Below are 12700 nucleotides of genomic sequence, written 5' to 3' on the forward strand. Positions count from 1 at the left end.
TATTAACATGCCTCTAATATGTATATAGAAGAAAAAAATATGTCACATATACTGTTTTTATACAAATAATTTATACAAATATGCATGTTATATTATTGCAAAATGTAAATGGCATATTAATAATATCTATTTAAATATAAATAAGTGTATAAATAAGTAATAACATATGCATATATACATGATTTTTCCTAAAAAAATACATAATTTATAATGTATATATACCACAGACATACATTATGTTTTTTTTTCATAAAATATATATATATATTATTTCATCAGAATATAAAGAGTATAGTTTTGCTACATTACATTATATAAAAAGGTTCATGTATGGAAAGAAAAAAATATATTATGGAATGGATTGGTTTCTAACGAAAACATAAAACATGTTATGGTATGGAGGATGTTAAATACTTGAACTGCCTTTTTAAGCAGCTTGATTCTTGCTGATTTGAATTGAATTAAATATGCTATATGTATAAATATTTTACTGCTATATTTGTTAATCATTAATTAATGCTAATCTTTTGTATTATGTTTTTAATAGTGTGCTATTAATGAAAGTAGCCCATACATAGGCAAAGTATGGATCTGCCAACGGGAGGGAAATAATTTGCCCACTGTATAAACTAATCATAGTTATTACATGCTGCAACCTCAATTTTATTAGTAAATCGTCAAGTAAATAGTTTGACGTAAACACAACTGTCACCGTTTGTATTGGCATTTGAAAAGCTAAAACATGTGTGTGGCATAGGCTATTGACATAATCTTTATTCTTTTTTTTTTATATCATTTTAATTTTAATTGTCAAGTAAATAGTTTTGACATCATGATCATTTTCTAAATAATTTTCCATTCTTCTTTACTTGACGTGCAATATCCGATGCTATTTCATCCACCTTATCACTGGATTACTAACATAATTCTTTCCTCAACGCCCACGTTATTGGTAAAGAAAAATCCTGTTGAGTTGAGAAGCTACAATTCCAAGTTGAAAGGCTGTTGGAAAAAGAAGTGAAGCAATCGTGAATTTTTCAAAATCTGTAAATTTTATCCCCTTTTAATTGTGGTTAAAGATAAAAATGATAATTGTAGGCATATAAATTTTATTAAAATTAAATCCGTAAAATAATCGGGACTATATTTTAAAATTCAAGATATATTAATTCATATAAATTTATTGGGCTAATATAATTGGATTAATTATAAGTCCAATATGTATGGATTAAATAAATAAATCTTAATCCATTGGGCTAGCCCATTTAATTGGGCTAAATTGATGAGCCTACTCCATTAAGTCCAAGATGTCATCTTCCTAGAGGCCCAGTTTGGTGTCACGTGTCAAATGACGTGGCGCGCCAAGTCAAACAGAAGAGTCAATAGGATCATGCCACGTGTCAAAATGACAAGGAATGCCACGTCACACTAAAAAGCCAATGAAATCGCACCACGTGTGCAAGTGACATGTTCTGGCCAATCAAATGCGGCCATGTCACACTGCAATTTGATTGGTCGGAAAGAGTTTGTACTTATCACAATTCTTCCCTTCCACAACTATAAATAGGAATCTTCATAACTCTGAAAAGGGACCAGAAGTTACAACAAGAAGCAAGAAAGAGCTCATGGATCAAACGCTGCAAATTCCTCCACAAGTTTCAAGCTTCAAGTTCAAGTTCAAGAAATCAAGTGCAAGTTCAAGAACGAAGAACAAATCAAGGTCAAGGTCAAGCAATCAAGCTCAAGCTCAAGAACAAGATCATCGTTCGTGGCAGCACACATAGATTCAAGATCAAGCTCAAAGGCCCTTGATTTATTTACTATTGAAAAGAAGAATCAGAGGATTCATAGAGATTGTACACTCAAATATTCGAAATAAAATACTACGATTGTTGCGATATTTTCGGTCTTGATTTTATTTTCTCGAACCAAATTTATTGTCTACAAATTCTGGCACGCCCAGTGGGACAATCTCTACCTCTCATCTCAACTTTTCAATCACCAAAGTTCAAGAACATTGAAATGGCTTCGAAGAAAATCAACTCCAAATCAACATCCACCAAGGCTGCTAACTCCAGGTTCTATGCTGATGTGGAAAGCATCCTCGATGTCACCTTTGGAAGCTTCGGACCAGTTACGAGGAGCAAAGCAAGCTCTTTCGGACAACAAGCACCCCAAGTGCCGTCCGCATCAACCCCTGTTTCGGATCTTCATCCTCAAAAGGAGCAAGATCTTCTACAAATGCATCTGAAAGAGGAAGCGATGTTGCTGAAAAGATCAAGAAAACTCTTGCTCTGCTTGACCTCTCTGGCTCCAAGCACTCTGCTGTGAAGGAAGATGATGATGCTTCAAGCAATGGATCCTCCCCACTTACACCACATAGCGTGAGCCAGTCAAGGATCAATTTGTGTGAAAATCCATGCTACTCTCCATCATCGATGACAATCATGCAAGCCATGGTGACAAACACTTCATCTATGGAGGAGCAGTTGGCAAACTTGATGGAAGCAATCGTTGGCTTGACCAAATGCATGCAAAATCAAAAGGCTAGAATTGATAAGCTAACAGATAGGGTGGGAATCTTGATGGAAGAAGAATCTACCCATACACCCGGCAAGCTCCCAGAAGTTCTAGAGAGTGACTCTCCCCAAGACAAGTAGCATCCACTAAGGCTATCCCTGTCTCATCTGAAGGGATGATTCCAATCGATCAACTAAAGGATTTCATCGAAGGAACCATTAAGAACAAATATGAAGTTGCTGCCAAATCCTTCCTTACATATGCAAAGTCATACACTGCAAGGGTCGATATGTTGAAGATGCCTACTGGCTATCAACCTCCGAAGTTTCAACAATTTGATGGTAAAGGTAACCCAAAGCAACATATTGCGCACTTCATTGAGACGTGCAACAATGCTGGGACTTATGGAGATTACCTCATCAAGCAGTTTGTTCGCTCGCTAAAAGGAAATGCTTTTGACTGGTACACAGACCTCGAGGCTAGATCTATCGACAATTGGGATCAATTAGAGCAAGAGTTCCTCAATCGCTTTTATAGCACAAGACGCACGGTGAGTATGACAGAGCTTACAAATACTCGTCAACGAAAGGGGGAACCAGTTATCGACTTTATCAATCGTTGGAGGAATGCAAGCCTCAACTGCAAAGACAGGCTTAGTGAAGCTTCAGGCATAGAGATGTTCATCCAAGGCATGCATTGGGGATTGCGCTACATCTTGCAAGGTATCAAGCCTAGCACATTTGAAGAACTTGCAACTCGTTCCCATGACATGGAATTGAGCATGGCTTCCACTAGAAATGAAAGGCTACCCATCTATGAACCTCGCAAAGTGAATGACAAGCAAGAAGTCAGGAAGTGGGGCAAGTTCGTACCCAAGTCTGAAAGCAAAGAAGCTATGAATGTCAATACGTCACTTGTGAAGTTCACGACGAAGGAGAGCAAGAAGCAGAGTATGAAATCCACTTCGTTTCAAGATAAGCCAAGTGGAAAGTTGACTCTAAAAGAAATGCAGGAAAAAGAGTACCCATTCCTGGATTCTGATGTGCCAGCCATTTTCGAAGAACTCCTCGAGTTAAATCTCATTGAGCTTCCGGAGATGAAGCGACCAAATGAAGCTGGGAAAACAAATGACCCGAACTACTGCAAATATCACCGACTTGTAAGCCACCCTCTGGAGAAGTGCTTTGTCTTCAAGGATAAAGTCATGGACTTGGCTCGCGAAAAGAAGATCGTGCTTGAAGATGAGAAAGCAAGCGCAAACCAAGTCTCTATCACCTTTGGATCACTCAGTCCGGATGACTTATGTGGTTTTAAAGAAAGTAAAGATGAAGAATTACTGGAGAGCGACAAAGCTAAAGTCAATCAACCTGATGACGATGAAGGTTGGACATTGGTGACTCATCGTAGGCACCACAAAAGGAGCCCACAAAAAGAATCAATAGAACAACCAACAAGGAAGATGATGGTAAAAAGACCAACGAAAAAGAATCCAGTTAGGCATTTGAAGAAAGCAAAAGTGGAGATGCACCATCCTCAAAAGCCACGGAATCCAGTGACCTTGGAGGAGTTTTTACCAAGTTGGTTCCGCACGAAGATTTCCCATGAGGGCATTGATGCCTCTTGTTTCCATGCTGACAAAGGGGAAGAAAATATTGATGACCTACCGTTGGCACCACCTTCGGAAAAGCCCATTGAGTCCACTCCTCAAGAAGTTAATGCTTGTGAGGAAAAGGTCATGTTCACAAATGACGATCTTTTGCTAGGTGACACTCCTCATAACCGCCCATTGTACCTGGTTGGCTATATGGGTGATGAAAGGGTAAATCGAATTTTGGTTGATAGAGGATCCTCAGTGAACATTTTGCCAATCCATACTGTGAAAGAACTTGGTATTCCCATGAACGAACTCTCAGAAAGTCATGTGATGATCCAAGGATTCAACCAAGAGGGGCAAAGAGCCATAGGCGCGATCAGGCTGGGAATCACTATTGAAGATATGCGATCAAGTGCATGGTTGTATGTGATCGACGTGAAGACTTCATACAATGTTTTGCTTGGGAGGCCTTGGATACATGAGAATAAAGTTGTTCCATCTACCTACCATCAATGTTTGAAATACTACGAGGGCGAAGTCGAGAAGACGGTAGTTGCTGATGATGAGCCATTCACCGAGGCTGAGTCACACTTCGCCGATGCAAAGTTCTACTTGAAGAACCGCATTGTGAAGGAGTTGAAAGTTGATGATGGTATGAAAAGCAAGAATGACGAACCCATAACTAAAAGAGCTGAGGTGACTATTGGTAAAGCCAAAGTTGTTACTGAGGAGGTACCCGCCAACGTGAATAAATCTCATAAAGGGGGTATTTCGTCTTATGGAAAGAAAGTAAGTCCCGCGCTCCAATATGTCCCTAAAAGGAAGAAAGACGAGGGTGAATCATATAATCTCCAAACCAAGACGCTAAGGGAGTTAACTCTTCCGTAAAACGATTTGAGGCAGTAAAGTTTCCCTCAAAGTCGCTTGCGGGGTTTGTAGCCCATAATCGTTTGCAGAATGTGGTACTCCATACAAAGCGAACAGATGAAGGTTTTGATCCTAACGCTTACAAGCTATTTGCAAAAGCTGGATACAATCCCAATGAGCCGTCAAGTTAGGGACACTCCCATCTGAAGCTGCAACGAGGCAACGACGTGAAGGTTTGGGATACAAGCAACCGTCACCAGTGCGCATCTCAATAAGAAGGGCGAGTATCAACTATATCAGTGTAGAAGATGAATTTGCCGCTTCTAACAGGCCTTCTGTCTTTGATAGGCTTGGAAAATCAACTGTGAGAACTTCTGTATTTGAGAGATTGGGTCCATTAAAAAATGGGAATAAGTTCCAGAGAAATCATCAAAATATAAGAACACTCGCTTCACCCAAAATTCAGGAGATCTCTAAGGATTTCCAAAGTTTGGTTCCTTCCAGAATGAGGCGACAAACAAAACTGGTGGTTTCATGTGAAGAAGTACTGAAGGTAAATCCATATACTGTGGTCTACACTAAGGAACGTGACGAAGATGAAGAAAGTGTAGGTTCTTCGTATCATGTCACTATACAAGGCGAGAATGGTGTTTCATCTTCAATGGAAGATAATGCGGAATTGGAGGATGTTTCGCCGTGTTATCACATATCCTTCAATGATGGGGACCCTCAAGAAGATGAAGAAAGATGCTCCACCTGAACTTGAAGAAGGAGTGAAGACGACAGTTGATGCCTTAAAAGAAGTTAACCTTGGCACCGATGAGGAACCAAGACCCACCTACCTAAGTGCTTTACTAGAAGCTGACGAAGAGAGCACTTATATTGAGTTACTCAAAGAATTCAGAGATGTCTTTGCTTGGAGTTACAAAGAGATGCCTGGCTTGGACCCAAAAGTAGTAGTCCATCACCTTGCAGTCAAAAATGGTGCTCGCCCTGTTAAACAAGCTTAAAGACGTTTTAGGCCGGACTTGGTTCCCCTAATTGAAACTGAAGTTAACAAGCTCATTGAAGCTGGATTTATTCGGGAAGTTAAATGCCCAACATGGGTTTCAAGTATTGTCCCTGTAAGGAAGAAGAATGGCTAGATTCGAGTATGCGTCGACTTCAGGGACCTCAATAATGCATGTCCCAAAGATGAATTCCCACTTCTTATTCCAGAGCTGATAATCGATGCTACTACTGGTTACGAGGCAATGTCTTTCATAGATGGTTCGTCGAGCTATAACCAAATTCGCATGGCACCAAAAGATGAAGAGCTTACTGCGTTTCGCACCCCCAAGGGTATTTATTGCTACAAGGTAATGCCTTTTGGCTTGAAGAATGCTGGTGCTACTTACCAAAGGGCTATGTAGAATATTTTCGACGATCTTCTCCACAAGAATGTCGAATGCTATGTTGATGACTTGGTGGTGAAATCAAGAGAGAAGGGCGACCGCATGAAAGACTTGAGGATGGTATTTGAATTGCTCCGAAGGTACCAACTTAGGATGAATCCGTTGAAATATGCCTTTGGAGTTACTTCTGGAAAGTTCCTTGGTTTCATTGTCCGACATCGAGGGATCGAAATTGATCAAGCCAAAGTGGATGCCATTTTGAAAATGGCTGAGCCTCGAGATATCCATGAATTGAAAAGTCTGCAAGGAAAGCTAACATACCTTAGAAGATTCATATCAAACCTGGCTGGGAGGTGCCAACCGTTTAGTCGCCTCATGAAGAAAGGTGTTCCTTTCAAGTGGGACCCAGCTTGTAGCAATGCCTTCGAAAGTATCAAAACCTACTTGATGAAGCCTCCGATTTTAGCAGCTCCTATACCTGGAAAGTCGTTGATACTATACATTGCGGCGCAGGAAAGGTCTATTAGAGTACTGTTGGCCCAAGAAAATAGTGAGGGGAAAGAAAACTCTCTTTGCTACTTGAGCAGGATGATGACACCTAACGAGTTGAACTACTCGCCAATTGAAAAGTTGTGTTTGGCGCTAGTCTTCTCAATTCAAAAGTTGAAGCACTACTTTCAAGCTCATGTTGTCCGTCTTGTTTCTAAAGCAAATCCCATCAAGTTCGTGATGTCAAAACATGTTCTTAGTGATCGACTAGCGAGATGGTACCTCCAATTTCAACAATTCGAGATTTTGTACATCCCTCAAAAGGCTGTAAAAGGACAAGCATTGGCAGACTTCTTGGCAGCTCATTCGATACCTGATGACTGGGAGCTAACTGATGAACTACCTGATGAGGACGCAACGGTCGTTGAAGTTCAACCTCCATGGAAGATGTACTTGTAAGCACGTGATTTTTGCCCTATATGAGAATTACTCCCAAAAATTTAAAATAAAATGATTTTCCTTGGGGTGCAATTTTGAGAATTTTTGTGACATTTTTGATAATTATTTGTATTTCTGTCTGTGCGTGTTTATTGATTAAATTAATAAAAAATTACAAAAATATGTCGCATTTGCATTTAGTATTTATTTAAGTTTGTTTTACAAAATCATAAAAATAATGTATGTTGCATTTTTAGCATTTAACGTCTAAATTGTGTGATTTTTATAGTTAATTGCTATTTAAATGTGCGATAATTGTTATTTGGACAGATTTTTGAAGTTATAACAGGTTTTGAATCAGGGCAGTAATAGTAGTTTTAAGAGTAATACAGGAATTAACCAATTGCAGATTATTTAATTATGGTGGGGGACAAGACGTAATGATAAAAGCAAAAAGGAAAAGGTGGATAATGATGTCTTCTTTTCAAAAAGAGGGAACAAGGGGCCCCACTTTGACTACTTTTCAAAAAGAGGGAACATGAGGGCCCACTTTGACTACTTTTCAAAAAGAGGGAACACGGGGGCCCATGTTGACTACTTTTACTAAAGTAAAAGTGTGGGTAATAATAAAAGTTAAAGGGGAAAGAGGTAAAAGGGGGTCTTGCTTTGTATATAAGGGGGGATGAGAGGAGGATGATGAGGAAGATTTTTTTTTAGAGAGATTTTTGGGGAGAATATTTTTTGAGAGTAATACATTCTGAAAATCTGAAGAAGTGTGGTAGAGTTTTGAAAATAGAAAGACAATTTGAACTTTCACTTGAATAATTTCCGTTTGCCTTTCCTCGAGTGTTATTCAAAATCAGTAAACTACTGCATCTTGTATCCGTCTCTCTTCTGCTTTGACTGCGATTGCACTTTGGTATTGCTGAGTTTTCAATCTGTTACTGGGTTATTCTACTGGTCGTTACTGGTTTTGCGGTGTTGCTGAATCTGCTGTTGCTGTGTTATTACTGCTGCTGACTCCTCCTTCTTTTCTTCTTGTACTGCTATTTCCAGGTACACATTTGTACACTCTCGGCTTGAAGTGAAATGAAATATTAATCCGGCTCTGTTCCGGTTGAATTCCTCCTGTTTAGATTTGTGCTTGAATAGAATTTTCCTTTCTTTGTATAAAAATGTAGTTGACTGATTAATGAGTAATGGGGTTGCATATGTATAACTTCTTCATCTAATAATGTTAGTTTAAATTAATCAAAGACTAGTTAATTTGTTTTGATATTATGGTGTGTCAATCTCATGTTCTAGTATTATTAAATAATAGAATATAGAATGAAAGCAGTCTTTCTTTGTACAAACTCGATCGCAATTTTCCATTCGTATTAGCCGTAAACTAATAACTAATAAGTTACGTTTTTCAGCATGTAATTAATTGGGAGATTTTATTTTATTTTAGAGACAAACTTAATAGAACAAATGTAGTCACTGTAGGTTTATCCTTTAAAATAAAAAATGAGACGAGCCTCGCCAAATAAATCGCACATCGCTGGGGCCCTCAATAAATACATAACCATTACTAGACTTTGGATTTGGCCGTTTAGTGAATTTTTCACGGCCTTTTTCTAAAACAACAATACGTAGTTTCTTTAGGACGCGTCTTAATTAGTCTTACCTTCTTAAATACGGGTGTGTATTTATGTGACCCAAATCCAAATCTCAACGGAGTCGAAATGTGTCTCTAATCACGGGTACATTGATTGTGACGTGGTTCGAGATGCGTGTCCATGACGTTGCAAATTCCTTTTAAAAAAATAAGAATGAGATGAGCCTCGCCGAACAAAAATACAAAAATTGCGGGGCCCTCAGTAAATATGTGCTTTAAAATTGCTTAGACTTCGGGATGGACCGTTTAGTAAAATCCCACGCCCTACCCAAAGTAAATGATACGCTAGTCACTTTAGGCGCGTATTTAATAATGTTATCTTCCTAAACTCGGGTGCACATTTATGTGACCTAAATCCCAATCTCAACAGAGTTGAAATGTAGCTCTAACCACGGGTACATTGATTGTGACGTGGTTCGAGATGTGTTTCCACGATGTTGCAATTCTTGATAAAAATAACAGTAAATGATAAAAGCGGTTAAAAGTTAAATTTTGCACATAGGTTCAACATGTATTAAATCAAATAATCAAGCCAAATATGACAGTTGAGCGACCGTGCTAGAACCACGGAACTCGGGAATGCCTAACACCTTCTCCCGGGCTAACAGGATTCCTTATCCGGATTTCTGGTGCGCAGACTGTAATATGGAGTCATTCTTTTCCTCGATTCGGGATTAAATTGGTGACTTGGGACACCCTAAATCTCCCAAGTGGCGACTCTGAAATAAATAAATAAATCCCGTTTCGATTGTCCTTTAATTGGAAAAACTCCTACGCCCTCGCGGGGGCGGAAAAAGGAGGTGTGACAGTACTTTGATGGTGTTGTGCATCGTGGGGGAGCCGGGGTTGGCGTAGTATTTGTCACTCCTCAAGGCGAAGTTTTGCCCTACTCCTTCACCTTGACACAACTCTGTTCCAACAATGTTGCTGAATATCAAGCATTAATACTTGGGCTTGAAATGGCCATTGATATGAAGCAATTGCAATTGCAAGTCTTTGGTGACTCCCAGTTAGTGGTCAATCAGATTTTGGGTAGTTACGAGGTCAAGAAGCCTGAACTACGCCCATATCATGATTACGCGAAAAAGTTGATGGGGTGGCTCAGCGATGTGACTATTCTGTATGTACCAAGGAAAGAAAATAAGAAGGCTGATGCTTTAGCTGCTCTAGCTTCATCATTAGCCCTGCCTGACCAAGCGCAAGTTACTGTCTGCCAAAAATGGGTAGTACCGCCGCCAAATGAGGTCGAAGGTGAAGAAAACGAACTCAAGCAGCTTGTTGCTGTTTCTGAAGTTGAGAAAGAAGAATGGCGACAACCCATTATCGACTACTTATTCTATGGGATACTTCCAGAAAATCCGAGGAGAAGGACTGAAATTCGTCGTCGTGCACCTCGCTTCCTTTACTATAAGGATACTCTATACAGAAGGTCGTTCGAGGGAGTACTCTTGCGATGCCTAGGAGAAGAAGAAGCTCTCCAAGCTTTGCAAGAGGCACATTCTGGGGTATGTGGGTCATACCAGTCCGGACAAAGCTCCACTTCCATATAAAAAGGATGGGATATTATTGGCCAACGATGGTAAAAGATTGCTTGGACTACGCTCGAAGATGCAAGGCTTGTCAATTCCATGCGAATTTTATTCATCAACCTCCTGAAATATTGCACCCGACTGTTGCATCCTGGCCATTTGACAGTCGGGGATTGGATGTTGTTGGACCACTGCCAAAGTCCTCTGGTGGGCCCCTATACATCTTGGCTGCAACTGACTACTTCTCAAAATGGGCTGAAGCTGTTGCTCTTAAGGAAGTAAAAAAGGAAAATGTTGCAAGTTTCATCTGAGTAAACATTATTTATTGCTTTGGCATTCCTCGTTATCTAATAACGGATAATAGAAAGCCATTCGATAATAGGTTGATGAACAGGATTTGTGATCTCTTTGGCTTCAAGCAACGTAACTCTTCGATGTACAATGCTGCCGCCAATGGTCTAGCTGAGGCATTCAACAAGACTCTATGCAACTTGTTAAAGAAAGTTGTCTCCAAATCCAAACGAGATTGGAATGACCGTATGGAAGAAGCTCTATGGGCATATAGAACGAATCATCGCATGCCAACACAGGCGACTCCTTATTCACTCGTTTATGGAGTCGAAGTCGTCTTGCCACTTGAGCGTCAAATACCTTCGTTACGACTGGCTATTCAAGAAGGGATCACTTATGAAGAAAATGCTCGACTTCGATTAGCAGAGTTGGAAGCTCTTGATGAAAAGAGATTGGAAGCTCAACAGAGTCTTGAATGTTATCAAGTTCGATTGTCTCGCGCCTTCAATAAAAGAGTTCGTCCGAGATCCTTTCAAGTAGGAGATCAAGTCCTTGCCGTACGAAGACCCATAATTACTTCCCATAAACCTGTAGGGAAGTTCACTTCAAAATGGGATGGGTCATATGTTGTACAAGAAGCTTATTCAAATGGGGCTTACAAGCTGGTTGATGCAGATGGTATGGGGATCGGCCCTATCAATGGCAAGTTTTTGAAGAAGTATTATCCTTGAAGTTGCCACGATCTTTGACGCACGAGCCTAAACTGCATGTTGATATACTCCTGGCCCGCAAGAGTATAAACTGTGTACGGCCCAAAAAAAAGTCCGCTAGGTTGAAAATCTCGAAAGAGGCGGCCTAGGCAAAAGTTAGGACGTGAAAAAAAAATCTACCCAGTCTGAACTTCGGTATGACTTGATCCTCTTCACCGAGGTACGTAGGAAGCTTAGAGTTTCATTCTAAGTCCAGTCGCACAAGTTCAAAAGATACATATTGCCCCAATTGTTGTTCGAGTGAAGTATGGAGGAATGCAAAATCAAGCTGAAATGTCATCCTCTTGTGGAACTTTGATCTCATTTGATTTAAAAAGGGCAACCCTCCATGGTAAATTGATATCTTCAAGTCCGTCGGTACTCAAGTTGAAGTCCCCAATTTGAAATCTTCAACTCCGTCGGTCTTCAAGTTGAAGTCTTCAAATCCGCCAATCTTCAAGTTGAAATGTTTAGGCCCTCCAAGTCTCAGAGTTGAAGTCTTCAAGTCCTTCGGTCTTCAAGTTGAAGTTTTCAAATTCGCCGGTCTTAAAGTTGAAATATTTAACCCCCCCCCCGAGTTGAAATCTTCAACTCCGTCGATACTCAAGTTGAAGTCCCCAAGTTGAAATCTTCAACTCCATCGGTCTTCAAGTTGAAGTCTTCAAATCCGCCGATCTTCAAGTTGAAATATTTAGGCCCTCCAAGTCTCAGAGTTGAAGTATTTAAGTCTGTCGGTTTTCAAGTTGAAGTCTTCAAGTTCGTCGGTCTTCAAGTTTTAGTCTTCAAATTCGCCGATCTTAAAGTTGAATTGTTTAAGCGCTCTGAATCTTCGAGTTGAAGTCTGCAAAGTCCGCCAAATCTTCAAAGTTTTCCAAGTGTTCAAGTCGATGTCGTCTTCAAGTTAAAACTTTATAACTTTCCAATCTTAAGGTGGACATATAAGTCCCTTTGCACCTTAAGTTGGCCTCTTCGTGGGTTTGTCCTTAAAAGGAACTATAACTTTCCAATCTTAAGGTGGACAATAAGTCCCTTTGCACCTTAAGTTGGCCTCTTCGTGGGTTTGTCCTTAAAAGGAACTATAACTTTCCAATCTTAAGGTGGATATATAAGTCCCTTTGCACCTTAAGTTGGCCTCTTCGTGGGTTTGTCCTTAAAAGGGACTATAACTT

This window comes from Nicotiana sylvestris, chromosome 1 (assembly GCF_000393655.2).
Source record: "Nicotiana sylvestris chromosome 1, ASM39365v2, whole genome shotgun sequence".
In the NCBI taxonomy this organism is placed as follows: domain Eukaryota; kingdom Viridiplantae; phylum Streptophyta; class Magnoliopsida; order Solanales; family Solanaceae; genus Nicotiana; species Nicotiana sylvestris.